This window comes from Dermacentor silvarum, chromosome 9, assembly GCF_013339745.2.
Source record: "Dermacentor silvarum isolate Dsil-2018 chromosome 9, BIME_Dsil_1.4, whole genome shotgun sequence".
NCBI lineage: Eukaryota > Metazoa > Arthropoda > Arachnida > Ixodida > Ixodidae > Dermacentor > Dermacentor silvarum.
This window is the reverse complement of record NC_051162.1, coordinates 43,113,785-43,128,301: the sequence shown is the minus strand read 5'-3', so window position 1 is coordinate 43,128,301 and position 14,517 is coordinate 43,113,785.

Here is a 14,517-nt window from a genome sequence, read left to right as displayed (position 1 = left end):
GCCAACCTAAATTTAGGCGTGGGCATGCTTGACATTTGGGGGTGGGCTAATTGAAATTTGTGGGTAGGTCAACTTAAGTTTGAGGGTGGGCTAACTGAAATTTGGGTGTAGGCCACTTGTTGGGCCACCCACAAAATTCAAGTTGGTCCACTCCTAAATTAAGTTGGGCAAACCCAAATTTTAAGTTGGCCAACTCGAACTATTCGCGACTCCAGCAATTCATGCGACACCTAGCGGCGAGCGCCGGAAACAGCGTACGGAGGTCCAAGCGTCGGAGCAGACGCTCCGTCCGTAGCCTTCGCTACGGTGGCTAGCCACCGTAACTTCGCATTGCGATCGGGTGCGCTTCTAGTACGATGGAGTCACCATATGATCTACGAAACTCCACACGGCCGTGGAATTATGCTGCGTTTTGCAGTTTTGCGGATCGGAAGAGCTACATGGATTGCGAATCTTATCATATAAGCTGCGACAACGGCAATTTTTGTGTTCACAACATCTTGCTCGAGAAAGTTCTCATTTTTTTCTAGGCGAGGGTCGGTTTGTTTGTGTGAAGAGAACGCGATCCTGTTGCTTGTACTATGTTTGCAGTAAAGCGCTTCAACGAACTTCAGAAAGTTTGCGTTGAGGTTGTTACTGCCATCGTGATAACGTTCAGCGTATGCGTGCTGCAACATGCAGTTTCATGTGATAGCCTGTGTGCTTATGCAGTTTATGATGCAAATGTCGCCGCGGTATTCAAGCTTTCCTTGATTATAGCTGCTACATCGGATACATGCAGCGCACAACGTGGAACTACCGAGTATGGTACATAAGCGAAAATCGGTACATCGGAGTTTCACGAACTCCCGAGTAACGTCGGTAAATCGTTCTATGTAAGCACAACATGTACGCACCAGCGTGCAAAATAACTATGGGGCGGCATAGCGGTACGCCTTCCTTGCGACCTGGCACGCTACCCGTGTAACTAGTGCAAATTAGTAGGCGCTCATTTGAAAATGCGCAATTATGAAAGCAATTGTATCTCTTATCAGTGTCTGAAGGAAATTGGCAGTTCAGAGGCGAACACAGTTTTGGCCACTTAAAGTGCAGGATTAGATTGATAATGCATTAGCTTAGTTAACTTTAACTTACACAGCAACATTTGTTTTATTTCATTAGTTTACACAGCAGCCATAAGCGACATGTTCGTAGACAGCGGGGAGTAATAATCAGTCATGGTCAGGCCACTAGCTCAGCACAAGCCATACCTGTACATGGTGTGCAAATGTGTTTTTATTGTAGTAAGCAGATCTTTCGGGTTTCTTATTTATCGTTTTGTTCTCTACGAGAGAAACAATGCGCCAACTACTGCAATAACTACAGCTAAGTGAAGCAGCAGTCACGTCGCGCAAATCTCGAACGTAAAATAGATAACAGGAACGCAAAAGTAGCGGGAAAGGGTCGCCACAGATACGTAGTGCATGCTCGCGATAAGGTGCAAAGCTTGATTTAGTTTCGCTTGCTCTCTGGACCGAAAAGAGCGTGCAGAGTTTGCGCCTTCGCCGCACGAAAATGTGTTAAGGCAACAACAGTGAGAAAGTGCGCGCCGGCTGCACATTTATCCGCATGTACAGCGGCAACAGCTGATCGAGCAAGTCCGTACGTGTGCTGCTGCGGGCCATGTTAAACGTTGCAAACTGAGCAGGTTGTAAGATTTCGGCAATCCTGGCGAGGCTAGCGTGACGTATCCAACTTGGCCGGCCGCTGTCTCGCACGCTCGAAACACCGGACTATCTATCCGCGTCTTAACAGTGAATCAAAGCAGCAGAAACTTGCTTGTACATTTCCGACCGTCCAACAATGCACGAGTATACTTCGGTTCCACGACCAATGGGTTCAAGAATACATCGGTGATGTTCATCAGAATCTCGTGCGGGTCCGCTGTCACGCCAGATGTTTGCCCACACCGTGCGACCACTTCAGCCTCATTACCCACTGTGCCTATCTTAGATCAGCTAAAATGATTTGGTCGGCGTAAGCTACACGCTTTCCTTCCACAAAACAGCGCAAACCGGCATCACACCGCACGAAAATAATCAAACTACAGTGTACTGTACATCAAACACAATGGTTTCGGCGACGCGGGGACCTCCGTATAACCGCCATGTTGCACAGTGTAGCCAGACGCGGCCAGTTCTCGCAGCGCCCCCTGCAGTTCATTTGAGTTGCGAATAAGCTTCCCCATGCATATTCCATGGAGCCAAACAGCGAAGCTGTTTAAGGCCGCTGTAATTTGTGGTTCGTATTAAGAAACTATCAAGAACTTTCTTGCCGAAGCGGGATTCGAACCCGCGAACGCCCGGTCCCAAAGCCAGCGTCGTTACCACTAGGCTATACAGCCACTTTTTTAACATGGTATTTATTACAATGAATGAAATGTTGTATGTACAGGAACTATTTACAATAATATGAGCACCAGGTGGATATAAGTAATCAAACTTTAACGAGCAGTCCATATGAAGAAAACGTCACACACAGCAACACCGTCCTTCACAGCAAAAACTTGTAAGAGGAAGTTGAACGCCTAATCAAAAGCGGATACCAAGCCGGCTGACATTCTTCTTGGTCGTAAATGTCCTTTAAGTGCATGATCATCTGGACGAAATGCGATCTCGAGGAAATTGTTTTTTTCTGCATTTCGGTCTTCCATACGAGATTTACATAGGCTATGCAGGCCTATCAGTAAAAACATATCGAATGGAACATCTTCATACGGAGCAACAAGATATCGGATACTGTGAGAATTTAGATAAAAATATTTTTGCAAATTTCTATGGATAACAGCCTAAAATAAAATGGCATCCCCTTTCTACAAAAATTTTTTTACAAATTACACACTGAAACATTGCCCGTTAAAACATGGCTGCATAAAAAGAATATTTTCGTTTCGTCAGTTAACTGTCGCCTATGTGACTTGCCTGAAACCATTGAACACTGTTTATTGTTTGTAAAGGCTATACAGCCACGCTCGCAGAGCATGTGTTTATACGAACCATATGATTGCGTTCGAGTGTCGTCGTCTTCGTCCACAGCTGGCGCGTTCGCACGCTCGTGCTCTGCGAGGTGAAGAGGTTTTGCGCACTATGAGAGCGAGAGAGAGAGAGAGAGACGCATTCACGGAGCGGGTCTGCTGGAACGCGTTGTCGGCATTGCAACGCGGTGTCGGTGTTGCAAGCTGCGCTATGCAACGCGCAGTGATGGTCGTAAGTCCGAGACGCGGGACAATAAATTATCATCATCATGAGTAATAAGATGAAAAGTTTGCGCGCATTTCCGGAAAATGCTGAGCTACGATCGCCGAGCTTCGCTGTTTCAAGCGTTGCGCGGCTGAGTGCAAGGTTAAGCGTTTTTTATAGGTTTAAATTGGTTCTCTTCGCTTATAACGCTACAAATGATCTACATTTGCAATACTATAACTATTGAGTGTCTTAACTTCGCAAATTACGCATTTTGTGCAGATACAAGGCATCACACTTTTCCCGTGACGGAGCTGGGGTAAGAATGGTTACGCATTAACAAACTCGAAATTTAAAGCTCATCGACACTTGCTTACTAGTACCCACTACTAACTAATGTTCGGTACATGAGCAACGTTGTGCTTAAATCCTGCTACCAACAGACACATTGCGGTACGTACCACCAGACCGCATGCGTATTTGAGCCCAACTCGAGCGCGCTGCAAGCTAGCGGTGAAATCCCAGCCCAACCACACGCAGAGACGCGCCAATGCATTTTTAAGGCGTAAATTAAGCATCGAGACGACTGTAATGTAGTACATACACGTATGTACGTGCACGCTCCCACTGGTTTCCCTACTGACGAAAACACAGATCACACAGACGGCCCTAAGGAAACAAAGATAAAGGTGTACTTACAAGTGAAATGTTATTCTCGTCGTCTGTTATAGGTGAAATGTTATTCGCGAAAGTAGCACACGATTTAACCATGGCCTACTGAGGTGCTGCAATGCTCTCGAAAAGCATGCCAGAATCATGAAGTACCATTACAACAGCAGCGCAGCAGCACACTCGGTGCTCTCCTACGACGATTAACCACAGCGGCGCGCGCTTTTTGCCCCGAGCAAGATGGGGGCGAATAGAGTCACTTTCGGTGAGCCACCTCCACTCGAGAAGTATTAGGGTATAACCTCCGTGCATGCCATCGGTGAAAAGATGACTGCGCTAGACCGCGCTAAAACCCCTTGATAATTTGAAAGTAGCGACACTCTCCTCCCCGCCGCGCTTTCCTCCTTGATTCTTCTCGCCCGCCGGCTGCGCGTGCTGCGCACGGCACGCTATTGCGCCTGGGCTCTCGCGGACGGGCCGCCGAATTTGATGGACGCGCATAATTTTGGGCCCCTTGCGCGCCCTAGTGGCGTAGAACATTTTGAGAAATGGTGATAACAGTATGGAGAATGCTGAAGGCAACGTTTATGAGGAGGTTGGTTTCATCTTAAAGCCGTATGAATGACACACACTGATGTAAAAGGAGCTTTGAGGCGAGTTCTATACTCCAGTGATTTTTTCTGCCACATGATACGCTGCTTTACTTTGTGCACCTGATCTAGTATTGCTTGTGGCAAATCGCTCTGTATTTGGCAGTTTTTTCTTGCATTCGCGCGCATGTGCACCGCAGGTATTATATTCAGCATGCCTTCTTATAATGAATTACTGACCAGTGCATCGTCCGTCCATGTGTTTGTTCTAATGTCAAAGTAGCTTTAGCGCTGTGGTTTCTGCATTGAATAGGACGGTTGAGCAATTTCAGTGCGATGAAGCGGTGCCGGCAACCACTCATCGCCCGCAATAACAGAAGCTGAGGAAAGGTATTTACAGATTATTCTTTAGGTGTCAGTGTCAATGAAACTTAAAAATACTCGGTATACGTATGGGAGAAGGCATTCTATATTTTAACGCAAAAGAAACGCCTCTGGATAAGGTATTTTGATAGTTCACACCGACATACCGTTGAATTATGTAGTAGGATAGTTAAAATTGTGATTTTGATTAGCGGGGGGCCCTATTGCCGATGCATTGTAGATTGCAGGCAAGCATGCGGTGGCGACAGGCTCTGCATAAAGGATCATAGTGTCGTTGGCTGCGTCGTTGAGCGACCGAGATCATTATTGCTGAAATTATGAGAGGCGTGACAAGGAGAAAGCAGCAGCAATCGCTACTGTCAGTTCGAGGTTCATGCCGCTGTCGAGGGGGCTTCCTGTGCTTCACGGCAGGTCGGTGGGAGAAAATTGTTGGAACTGCGTTGGGCTTCAGCTTTTTTTTCAAGTTCTTGTAATATGCGCGGCTCAACTTAGTCTTCAGTGAAATGTAGCTAGAACATTTATCGAAGAGTTAATCCCTCAGGCAGGATGAATAAAATGTCTTTTATACAAGTACAAGTGGCTAATACGCTGCAGTGCTTGACATTATTGCCTACATAATATTCCCTGCATTGCTACATCATAACCATAATCAGTATTTATTGCTCAACCTTAGCAATCAAAGCGCATTGATACAATGACATCGGCTCGTGTTACATGGATGGGAAAGGTTCACCCACAGAACAAAACCGAAGAAAGGTGATTGTAACGCATTCGCTATTAAAGCGAAGATTCCCGGCCTCCGCCTAAATGTCAACAGCAAGGGTGCGCGATCACTTCCTGCACATTGCCTGTATCCGTGAGAAAACCAAATAATAATCGTCACCCACACACGCGTGCATGGCAGCCCTGTTCAAAGCAAATTGAAGAACTGAAAAAGATTACCAGGTGTCCTTAGCTATCGCCTAAGAAACGCGAATGCGAGTCTTGTAAAATCTACTGTAATTCACCTCAATCCACACTAATCCACCTTCGCGCACCTTATTCGACCTTAATGCACTCTAATTCTCCTTAATACACCTTAATATACCTTAAACCACCTAAATACACCCTAATCCTCCTTAACACACCTTAATTGACCTTAATCCTCCTTAATCCACCTTATTAGACCTTATTCCACCCTAATCCTCCTTTATACATTTTAATTGACCTTAAACCACCTTAATCCAATCATTATTCGTCATGAATTTACTTTGCTAATCATTAATAATCTATTATCCACGGCTGGACATGATTTGGCTCGCTTCTGGCCTTCATTAGGTCACGTTACTTTCTGTACCTCAAACGCTCACCTTGAAACATATCCAAATAAGGGTCTCGCCTTAAAAAGTGGACTAGCTGGCGCTCATCATCTGAAATACCACGGGTATACTTCCCACAATTTTTTTCAGGCCCTGCATTCATTGTATTTAAGTGACTGACACACACATCGAAGCTGTAAATAGCTCCTCTACAAGCTTCGATTCCGATTTTCAGTAAAACAGGCAACGGGTCTTAACAATCACGAAAAGTGCGATCGAGAGCCTGTATCTTTGGGTATATTGATTCAGTGGAAAGCAGAATCTATAATGCTGCATTTCCGATTGAATAACAGTTGCCGACGTGCGAGGTGATGGAGTCCCAGCAGAATATTCAGCATTCTGAGGAGAACCCCATTTTTATGCAGCGAACAATTTGCCTCAACAAAAACGCTAATGAGCAGGCCGGAAGAATTGAAAAAAAATGCAGCTTTAGGGATGCTTTGATATGAGCAATGGTAAGCAACCTTACCTCGCAAACAATACTGTTCCTTGTCGGAACAAAGATCTTTCGGCAAATGTTGTGCAAGCCAATGTTGTGCAATGTTGCGCAAGCCATCACGCTTTCCTTGCGGTATCGTAAAAACTGCATTACCATCATCACGCTTTTTGCTGCAGTTATATGCCCAGCAGCACAGCATAGCGCTAGCAGACAGTGTACGAAACAGCGTGCAATGTTAGCGTGCGACGTTCTCTATTCGCCGAGCCAACCGAGCTAAGGCGCAAAATGGCGCGAACGAAAAAGCAAAACACAAGCTCCGCTCGTTTCCAAAGGCAACGGCATCGAGACCAATCATTGTGCAGGAAAACGGGCGCGAGACCGGCTGCCGCGGAAGGGACTCGCGAGGGGCGAGGAGGTCGCGCGCCAGCGGCAGAGTACAAAGAGTGGCGGTACTTTAAAATTATCAAGGGGATTTAGACCGCGCACTCATTTGGCGCCATCTCGTGGCGGTCGTCGCAAGTCTTGCGCGGCACCACGCTTTTCTTCTCACGCTGCGCTCCGCGTTCCCTTTCATCTTTCGCTGTGCTCGTTCACTCGGTTACGCCGAGGGAGAACGCCGACGCTCGCCGTAGGAGCGGGCGCTTAAGAGCTGCGCTCTAAAACAAAACAAAGCAGTACAGCACGGTTAGGGTTAGGCTTACTCTGGATGCTAGAGATCTGGTCGTTGAATTAGCCTTCCCCTTTTTGTGTGATCGCGGCTCTCACATACCGACGTACCCATGTCTCTGCTTACGTGTACTGACCCCATCTCTTATTGCTTCACCTTGTGGGAGGTGGTGAAAACATTTATTAGGCTATGGAGGGACAGGAGGTATGCTTGGACCAACCCGTAAGGGACTGGTATTTACAAATACGAGGTGGAAGTCCCTATGTGGGGATCCCAGTGGCGACAGGCGCCGCCCGGCCGTGCCCGAATAAGGCTCGTTGGGCCTGGAAGTCGTGGCAGCCGAGAGGCGGCGCGAAGAGGTAGCCGCCGTTGCCACGGTTTATTTAGCCCGGCCAGCCATGGTATCGCGGGATCTCGGGTCGATGATGAGTGAGCTAGGTGCCCCCGAACGGACAGCAGACAGCTTGCGGGAACGTCCAAGGAAGGACAGCGGCGGGTCGTAGAGTAACCGAAAGCGCGCACATTTGGCACAGTGAATTCCTTCATAAGAGTCGTCGCGCAGCTGCCTTTGAGAAGGGCTCAAGGACCGAGTAGAGTTTTGATGCTGGGGCCGGCGAGTGCTGACGATCGGCACGGGTGGACGCAGGCGATGTGGGACGACAAGACGTGGAATGACGCGATGGTTCAAATGGCGAGAGCTGCAGTGACTGAGCGCTCGAGGTGACGTAGTCAGCAAGGACGGCTGGCCACAAGTCCTCGTACAAGTCGGGGCCGAGGGGGTGGCGGTGGGAGCCTGCGACGCAGCCGGATCCTGGAACCTTGTTGAGACGGAAGTGGCTGCCCAGCTGGATGAATCTGATCTCCGGCATGTCGATGTAGAATTCCCGAACATCCTACAACCGCGGGGCGATTGCCGGAACGCGTGTGGCCACGTCACTCTCGCCTTGGTAGAGTGGCTTCATTGAGGCTGGCATGGCTGGGCTCGGTCGTCCAGTGTCACCAATTTGTGGGAGGCAGCGCGAAGAGGTAGCTGCCGTGGCCATGGTTTATTTAGACCAGCCAGCTATGGCGCTGCGGGATCTCTGGAGCTGTGCTACCGCGGCCGCTCAGGTCGAGCGCGCTAGTATTCTCTTTCAGCGTTAAGGGACCCCGTGTCGCAGAAAATTCAGCGTAGGTCTCGGCGTCTGCGTCCGCGGCTAAGAAAATCATCCCGAACCACCCCGACCACGCAGGCCCTCCGTGTGGCGCAGAGGCGCTGGTGAATTAATGGAATTTCTCAAAGTAAAATGCGTCAGAAAAAACTGTCAGCCCTTCCACTGGGGTTGAGGTGGAAGACCAGCGCAGCTGTACTATGGTGAGAATTATGTATTTCAAATTATGACTATTAAGATCTGATGGTGTAATTGGTTATTTGAACTATTAAAGAATGAAAAATATTGTTACAGTGCGTCAAAGGTAGTGGAGCGGCAGCAGCAACAACATTAGGAGAGCAGCGACGAAGAGAACCCACTTGCCCTACGGCTCCCTGCAATAAACGCCTTCTATACACCCCATAACAGAGTGGTGGAAGGTACTGGGTATCTAAGCACGCTTACGACCTGAAAAAGTGCTTTGGGGACTCTGCAGCGAGGAAGAAGCAAGCTGAACAGACTTCGACCCAAAGGACCCAACTCTCTGGCGAGACTTGTACTATGGACATAGAAGAGGTCCTCAAGCTATGTAGACTCGCGAATTCTAGCATGTCCGATGAAGATAAGGTGGGTCATCTTCTTAAGGGTAGAGTGTACTAGGAAGGGGAAGTGGGTCCAGCGGACGCCTTAGCAAGCGGCAAGGGTGAACCAAAAAACACGGAAAATGTGGCGGCGCTGCCGTCGCCTTCTTCTGAATCTCCGGCCAATAAACGTTGGCTCCGGCTATTTCGGCAGCGCTCATTGGCTGAGGCGAGCTCGCGGGTTGAGTAGCTGTCGTCTGCTCGACGCACCGTCGTTGTTGCGTCGTTTGCGTTCTTTCCGTCGCTATTTTGCCATTTTATTTACAATAGATCGGTGGGGAATAATCTGAGTGTTACCGCCACCGAGTATCCGCCTGTCAAAGCTCCATGCAGCTGCGGTAGGGTCTCCGACGCGACAAGCGTCCGGCCGGTGAGTGGGGCCGCTCATTCGGAAGAAATTGACGGTGGCGCCACCTGGATTTTCCATAAAAAATGCCTCAGCGCAGAGCCCTCGTTGGACCCACTCCCCCAATCTAGTACACTCTATTAAGGGTGTAGAAAAAGACGAATAAACGCGCGCAGACGGGCACTGCGAAGAGAAGAAGTTGGAACGATGAGCTCTCTGTCTGGTTTCTTCGCGTATCGTTAGTTTCCTACAAAGGGCATAGCTGACGATGTATACCAGTTCTTGATAGCTAAAGAAAACCTGACATCTGTGGCCGACGTCATCCAACATTGCCGCACGTTTGAAGCACTGAAGATGCGTCGCGTGGCACCGAAATTTGGCCGTTTGGCTAATGTGCCGACATTGGCCTGCGTTTACGCGAGCACACTATCCGATCTGACGTCAGCAATACGACACATAGTTCGGGAAGAGCTCCTCCTGTGCCACGAAATCGGCTGCTGTGGTAGCGGCGACTCGCGAGGCAACGAGCCCGAACTACCACCTGAGTCGTGGCAACCCTCTATTAATGCGGCGAACGTGGACGATTATAGAGCTGTGCTTCCATCTGCACCCACCAACCGGCCACGCTTCAACAACGAGCAGCAGCGCCGCACTTCTTATCCGGCACAACGGTACCGTACCACTTATGCAGGGAACAGATAATATGACGATCATGACAGATACCTATGCTCGCTGGCGGAAATGAAGGCTTTGAGCAGCACCGTGAATTTCGGCCTCCTCGTGTGTGCTATAGTTGCGGTGTCCATGGCCACATCGCCAGGTTTTGCGACTGCCACCGACCTTTCCGAGAAGAACCTTCCCGAGCGACGTACCAGTCAAATTATCGACCCTTTTCCACGTCATGGTCTCCACGCCCGCCAACCAATCGTGGAATTCTTGAAGGTAGCTTCCGGTAACCCGTCACCAGCCTCCGATCGCAGCTTAACGCCACCGCCTGCTCCACGTACTCGGCGATCTCCATCGCCGCGGCGTCGCCTGCTATCCCCACCACCGGAAAACTAGGTAGTGCGGCCGATGGGGGTGAGGTCGCTGGATACCGTTCGCTGCCAACCGACATTGCTCCGCCAGTTTTCATGCTGAAGAACAAAGTTCACGTGCTTGTTAACGATATACCTACAATGGCTCTAGTGGATACTGGGGCAACAATTTCCGTGATAAGCTTAAATTTTAAAGCCCTACTGGGACAAAAAGTGATGTTTTCATGGAACAATATTTCCACGTTTCGCAGTGTTAGTGGTGACACGTTGTGCCCGATCGGTGTTTGTACTGCGGATGTGTGTTTGTGTGCGAAAGTATTTACCACTGAATTCGCGTTATTCCTCGATTCACCCATGATGTTATTTTAGGCATCGATTTCTTGCAGGAGTGTGGTGCAACCGCTGACTGTCGAAGTGGGGAGCTTTCGGTACAACACGAGGTTATGACAGAACTCATAGAGAACTCGCCAGGTGAAGAAGGTGCCTTTTGTGTTTCGGAGGACATCGTCACTATGCGCTGTATGCGTTCCGGTCATTTGCTCTGGTACCAACCCCACCACATTTGATGCCGCAACGGAGCCTCTGCATTCGGCCTGTGTAAAGAAGAACGTTTTGGTTCCGCATTGTTTAGTGTCGGTAGTTGAAGGACACTCTGGATTGTGGGCAATGACGTATGCGGCCCAGCCCATAATTCTCCCTTCTGGCATGAAGCTCGCTCTCTTCAAAGAAGAGACACCGGCGTTACTGGCTGTACAATGAGCTGCAGACGAGTCCCTCCATCCCTGCCCATCGGACTCGAAACTACTTCAGATGGTGAGCAGGTCGCTCAGCACGAGTGAGCGCTACACGTTATTGGATGTCTATCCAAGCACTCGCATGTGTTTGACTTTTCCCAGACTGACACGACGTCCCAAATTCCGACGTCTCGAGTACGCCATCGTATAAATACCGGATCAGCGCACCCTATACGATAGAAGCCGTACAGAGTATTCTCGACTGAGCGCAAGATAATTGGCGAGCAAGTTCAGGAAATGCTGCACAAGGGGATAATTCAGGAGTCCGCGAGTCCCTGGGCTGCACTTTTCATTCTCGTTAAAAAGAAAGATGGCAGTTGGTGATGCTGTGTTGATTATCGGCGGCTAAACAATGTTACCAAGAAAGATGTCTACCCACTTCCACGTATAGATGATGCCTTAGACTGCCTTCATTCGGCTTCTTACTTTTGTTCTGTACACTTGAGATCAGGCTACTGGCAAATCCCGATGCATGCCGAGGATAAGGAAAAAAAACGGCGTTCGTAACATCCGATGGACTTTTTGAATTCAATGTCATGCCGTTCGGCTTGTGCAACGCACCCGCCACCTTCGAACGATTCATGGATACTATTCTGCGATGTCTAAAGTGGGAGATCCATGTGCTACCTCGACGATGTTATTATTTTTGGACGCACATTTCACGAGCACAACACGCGTCTCGGTATTGTACTCAGCTGCATACAGAAGGCTTGTCTTGTGCTCAACTCTAAAAAGTGCCATTTTGGTGAGCGCCAAGCCTTGGTGTTGGGATATTTTGTGGACAAAGATGGCGTCCGGCCTGACCCTGCGAAGACCGTGGCTGTTGAAGCATTTGAACCAGCTCAGTCTGTCAAACAACTTCGCAGCTTTCTAGGGCTCTGCTCCTATTTTCGGTGGTTCATTCCTCGATTTGCTGACGTCGCTTATCCCTTAACAAGCCTGCTGCACAAGAACGCCGCTTTCGAGTGGATGCCTGATTGTTCTGCTTCCTTTTGACAGCTGAAGTTTCTGCTGACGTCGCGACCGATCCTCCGACACTTCAATCCTTCCGCGCCAACAGAAGTCCACACACAGATGCGAGTGGTGTAGGTCTTAGTGCTGTTCTGATTCAGCGCTTGGATGACACAGAACACGTCATTGCCTACGAAAGTCGGTCATTAAGCAAACCCGAGCGTAACTACACGGTGACTGAGCAGGAATGTCTTGCTGTTATTTTTGCGGTGCAGCGATTTCAGTAGTACCTGTATGGGCGTCACTTCACGATCGTTACAGATCATCGTTCTTTGTGCTGGCTCGTGAATCTTCGCGATCCATCTAGACGCCTTGCACGATGGGCCCTGCGTCTGCAAGAGTACAGCGTCACTGTATCCTACAAGAGCGGCCGACGACATGCTGATGCCGATTGCCTTTCCCGGATGCCTCTTAGTACAACAGAATGCGACGCTGACAGTTTCGCATCCGTTCACCGTGATTTCCCTGATGTCCACAGCCTTCGCTAGAAAGCAACGTGATGACCCAAGTTTAGAGCCACTTTTCTCTGCCGCGAAAGAGTCGACATCATGTAGTTTTTGTGTTCGGGATGGACTGTTGTATAAGAATCTCTCCGCGACAGGTGCACGGTTTCTTCTGGTGGTGCCAGGAGCCCTCCGCTGTTTTGTTTTGCGTGTCGTGCACGATGATCCAACTTCACGGTCATTTAGGCTCCACGCGGACACTCCATCGTGCCAAAGAAAGATTTTACTGGCCGCAAACGCGCCAGACCACGGAGACATACGTAGCCACTTGTGCCGAGTGTCAAAGCCACAAGAGACCTACTGCAGCTCCAGCCGGTTTCTTACAGCCTGTGGTGCCACCCAGTTCTCCCTTTGAGCAAGTAGGCATCGATCTCATTGGACCGTTCCCACGTTCTTCCAGAGGCAACCGCTGGATCATAGTATGTGCCGACTACCCCGACTCGGTTCTGCGAGACGGCAGCACTACCCTCAGCAACTGCAGGCGAGGTTTCGCAGCTTATGCTGCAGTGCATTATACTTTGGCATGGTCCCCCTCGAGTGATCATTAACGACCGTGGCCGTCAGTTTAGAGCTGATGTTGAAGAAGTTCTACGTTTGTGCGCCTCCAACCTGCGACACTCAACGCCTTATCACCCGCAAACCAATGGTCTGACAGAACGCACGAACAGAACACTTGTGAACATGATTTCCATGTACGTAAGCTCGGACCACAAGAACTGGGACGAAGTATTGCCGTTCGTCACATACGCATACAACACCACGCAACATGAGACCACTGGATACAGTCCGTTTTTCCTGCTTTACGCTCGTCCGCTGAGGTACACATTGGACACTATCTTTCCTTTTGGTAGTCACGACGACGCTTGTATCGCGGAAACTCTCTGCCCAGCGGAGGAGGCTCGGCGCATCGCTCGATTACGTACTCTAGCTTCACAAAATCAGTACAAATCCCGATACGATAGTCGACACCCGCAAGTCACTTACGATCCGGGTGACTTAGTGTGGCTATGGACTCCCGTGCGCAAACGCGGTCTATGTCAAAAACTGCTCGCTGACTATGTTGGACCGTTTATTGTGCTTGAGCGTCTCAGCGAGGTAAATTATAGAATTGCGCGCCTCACTTCCCGCGGGAGACGGTCATCCAAGAACGACATCCCGCATGTAGCCCGCCTGAAGCCGTTTATTCAACGAAAGCCGCACTGACTACTCGCCCGGAGGGCTTCGTCTGCGAGAGGAGCCATGTTACAGTGCGTCAAAGGTAGTGGAGCGGCAGCATCAGCAGCAACAAGTTCAACAACATTAGGAGAGCAGCGAGGAAGAGAAGGACGACGTGTAGTATCGGCACCCACTTGCCCTACGGCTCCATGCACCAAACGCCTTCTACACACCCCGTAACAATATATATGATCTCGTGGTTTTCATTTAATTAGTGACCACAGGGACCATGGCCTTATGGTCGCTACGGTACACCGCTATAGGGTGTACGGCAAAGGTTGGTACGTCCTTCATAAACACGCCACCAACGCCGCCCGCATTCGGTGCGAACGCGGACAAAACGCCGCCGTCAACAGTTGCGCGCGTTGTTTGTGTGACCACACATAACCACAGTCAAAACGGCGTTGCCTGTAGGCTCCCTAGGCTGGGCTGCGCGCATGCGCCGCAGTGGGACAGCGGGAGTAATGATTTTATTGAAGAAGAAAATGACGCTTATTTCTGCTGCCCAATAGGGA